Here is a 4,177-nt window from a genome sequence, read left to right as displayed (position 1 = left end):
ATAGTGGATATGGACTGAGACGCGAGTCCTTTCCACACTTATATTAGGCTTAAAAGTTGCCTAGGGATTCCCATTAATGTTTTAGAACCCAACGAGGTTCGGGATTACTTCGCGGCTGATCACCGGCTATAATCCGTAGCGTCATAAAATGATTTTGATTAAACGGTATAATTTTGAAATTGTTTTGATACAAACAAAATGATGCCATCACCCAAAGTTTTATCCCTCATTATCAGTGGTTATGACTTTCCATTGTCATTCTTTAATGTATATCTCGTTTTATGTTTTGTATCATATTATTTAGCACTTGTTGAGCATTTGGCTCACTCCTTGCTTTACCCTGATATTACAGCTAGCAGCTATGGTTAGATTCAAGCAGACTGCTCGTAAGACCTGTGATGCTGATGCTTATGTTCGAGCTCAGGTAGAATAAGTGATAGTAGTTTGTGTGAGGACTCGGTATTTAAAATCAGATGTAATAGTTGGTAGTGTCGGGCTGTTCCAAACCCTAAACTATAAGATCTTGGATTTGGTTAGGTTATTTCTTTTAAAATGTTGTAATAGCTATATTTAATCTGCTGTTTAAGTTGGGGTGTGACACTAGCATAGTAAACCACATGGAAAATGTTCTGCTTCCTCTAGCCAAGAACTGCTCCAACTGCATAGTCACTAGCATCACACATCATCTCGAAGGGCTCATTCCCATCAGGTACAGTAATAACAGGCACGATAGTCCAACTCTTTTTCAAGCTCTCAAAAGCAGCTAGACACTCTTCATCGAAATTAAAGGGAACATCCTTTTCCAGCAAATTGCACAAAGGCTTAGAGATTTTGGAGAAGTCTTTAATGAATCGCCGATAAAAACCCGCATGACCAAGAAAACTGCGGACTCCTTTAACTGAGATTGGCGGAGGAAGATTTCCAATGACCCCCACCTTGGCCTTATCCACCTCAAGACCCTTGCTAGATACCTTGTGCCCAAGAATGATACCCTGTTACATCATGAAGTGACATTTTTCCCATTGAGCACCAGATTGGTCTCAACACATCTTTTCAGCACCAACCCAAAATTGTGCGAGCATTCGTCATAAGAAGTCCCGAACACGGAAAAGTCATCCATGAATACCTCCATATTAGTGCCAATCATATCTGAAAAAATGGCCATCATGCATCTCTGAAAAGTGGCAGGTACACCACACAGTCTGAAAGAGACTCGACAAAAAGCAAAAGTGCCAAATGGACAAGTAAACGTGGTCTTCTCTTGATCTTCTGAGCAATGCAAATCTGATTATATCCCGAATATCCATCCAGAAGACAATAGTACTCATGACCAGCCAACCTGTCAAGCATCTGATCAATGAATGGAAGTGGGAAGTGATCCTTCCTAGTGGCTTTATTCATCTTTCGATAATCCATGCAAACTCTCCATTATGTGACTGTCCAAGTAGGGATGAGCTAATTCTTTTCATTAGCTACAACTGTAATGCCTCCTTTCTTAGGCACACACTGCACCGGACTCACCCACGAACTATCAGATATAGGATAGATGATTTCTTCATCTAACCATATAAGAATATCTTTCTTCACAACCTCCTTCATGATTGGATTTAGCCTTCTTTGTTACTTAACAGTTGGCTTGATTCCTTTCTCAAGCAGAATTTTATGCATGCAATAAGAAGGGCTGATTCCCTTGATATCTCTTATAGTCCATCCAATTACTGATTTAGACTTTCTCAGAATTCTTAAGAGCTTATCTTCATCACTTCCTAAAAGGTCAGATGCAATAATAACATGCAAAGTAGATGCATCACCTAAAAATGCATACCTCAAGTGATCAGGCAGTAGTTTGAGCTCAAGTGTAGGAGCTTCTTCAATAGATGGCTTGAGACGCTTTGGAGAATTTTTCAGCTCTTCCAATCCAAGAGACTTGAACGGCAAATCCAACTTCCTCTTCCATGGGAATGTATTCAAATACTGCATTTGCTCTTCCCCTTCTTCATCTTCACTATCAGAATCCCCTGTTAAGACTCTCTCTAAGGTGTCAGTCCTTAGTAATTGATCAAGCTCCATATTTACTACAGAGTCGACCAACTCCACTTTAAAGCACTCCTCTTCACCAATAGGGAATTTCATTGCATTGAAGATATTTAACGTGACATCCTGACCCTGAACTCTCATGGTAAGTTCACCTTTTTGCATATTGATTAGAGTTCGGCCTGTAGCTAAGAATGGTTTTCCTAAAATAATGAGAATCTTCTTATCCTCCTCAAAGTCTAGAATGATGAAAATAGCAGGGAAGATGGGTTTATCCACCTTAACCAATAAATTCTCCACTACTCCTCACGGATAAGTGATGGAATGGTCAGCCAGTTGCAAAGACATGTTCACAGGTTTTGGATCAGGTAGTCCAAGTTTCTTGAAAATGAACAAGGGCATCAGATTGATGATAGCTCCCAAGTCACACAAACACTTGTCGAATGACAGATTACCAATGGTGCAAGGTATCGTGAAGCTTCCTGGATCTTTAAGCTTAGGAGGCAGTTTTTGTTGCAACATAACACTGCACTCTTCCGTTAGAGCAACGGTTTCCAACTCCTCAAGTTTTAGCTTCCGAAATAGAATACCCTACATGAACTTAGCATAGCTCGGCATCTGTTCAAGAGCTTTAACAAAAGGTATGTTAATATTCAACTTCTTGAAAACCTCCAAAAACTTGGCAAATTGCTTATCGAACTTCTGCTTCTGAAGTCTTTTAGGATATGACGGAGGTGGGTAGACCTGTTTATCCCCTGTATTACCCTCATGATGATTACTTTCAACAGATTTCTTCTTCGGTTCTACCTCAGCATCCTTCTGCACCACTTTTTCAGCTACAATATCATTTTCTGGAATTGGCAAAGGTGCAGATGCACCTGTATTCTAAACAAAATTTTTCAGAATCTTCGTCTTGCTAAATTTGGGGGCTCGTGACCTTTCCAGACCTCACTGTGATTGCCTTCAACTGCTCCTTGACTTCCCTCTTTCCTGGATTAGCTTTAGTATCTCTAAGAAGAGTTCTCGGTTGACGATTCAACAAAGCATTGGCAATTTTCCCTATTTGATTCTCCAGAGTCTTGATAGAAACCACTTAGCTTTTGCACATAAGCCTCAACTCCTCCAATTTAGATTTTCATTAGTAGATTGACCTGCACTTCCATGCGGTTGCTGTTGAAGTTGGAGTTGTTGTCTTGGTGCATACTATTGTTGAAAACCAGGAGGGTTGAATTTCTTAGCTCCAAACTACTGATAAGGCTGTTGTACCATATTCTGGCTGTTGCTCCAACTGAAGTTAGATGGTTGCGGTTGTTAGGATGATAAGTGGCAGGAACTGATTGATGCGACCTCTGAAAGTTGCTCACAAACTGAGCTGATTCACTAGATATAACACATTGTTCCGTCTCATACGCACCTGCACAAAGCTCACAAACACTTGTGATCTGATTAACTCCATAATTAGCCAAATAATCCACTTTCATCATTAACGCCTTTAGCTGAGCAGCTATAGTCGTAGCTGTATCCACCTCCAGAATTCCTACTACATTGCCTTGAGGTAGTCTCTGAGTTGGGTTCCGATATTCATTAGCAGCCATCAATTCAATTAGCTCATAAGCTTCATTTTAGCTCTTAGGCCATAAGGCTCCACCTGATGCTGCATCGAGCATGGGTCTGGACTGTGCTCCCAAACCAATATAAAAGCAATTGATAATCATCCAATCAGGCATTCCATGATGAGGACACTTCCTAAGCATCTCCTTGTAGCGCTCTCAAGCTTTACATAAAGATTCTCCCGATTGCTGCACAAATTGAGTAAGAGTGTTCCTGATTGCAGCTGTCTTCGCCATAGGGAAGAATTTAGTAAGAAAATTCTGAGCAAGATCCTCCCAAGTACTAATAGAACCTGATGGTAAATGTAACCTATCACTTAGCTTTATCCATCATAGAAAAAGGGAAAAGTCTCAGCTTCACAACATCTTCGGAAATATTGTTGAATTTGAAAGTATCGCAGATCTCGATGAAATCTCTAATGTGCATGTTGGGATCCTCCGTTGGAGAACCCCCAAACTGGACTGAATTCTACACCATTTGAATTGTACTAGACTTGATTTCAAAAGTATTATCCGTAATGGCTGGTCTGATA

At 40.4% G+C, this 4,177-nt stretch overlaps 1 non-coding gene across 1 annotated transcript; it reads left to right on the top strand.

Moving 5' to 3' along the window:
• Positions 1 to 3,759: 3,759 nt before the first annotated feature.
• On the top strand, positions 3,760 to 3,866 carry LOC141715310 (small nucleolar RNA R71). The gene has a single exon (XR_012572077.1). It is a non-coding gene; the product is annotated as a small nucleolar RNA R71 (small nucleolar RNA).
• The last annotated feature ends 311 nt before the right edge of the window (positions 3,867 to 4,177 follow it).

This window comes from Apium graveolens, chromosome 3 (assembly GCF_009905375.1).
Source record: "Apium graveolens cultivar Ventura chromosome 3, ASM990537v1, whole genome shotgun sequence".
NCBI lineage: Eukaryota > Viridiplantae > Streptophyta > Magnoliopsida > Apiales > Apiaceae > Apium > Apium graveolens.
Note: the sequence above shows the minus strand (reverse complement) of the source record. Positions and strands in the feature narration are given on the sequence as shown.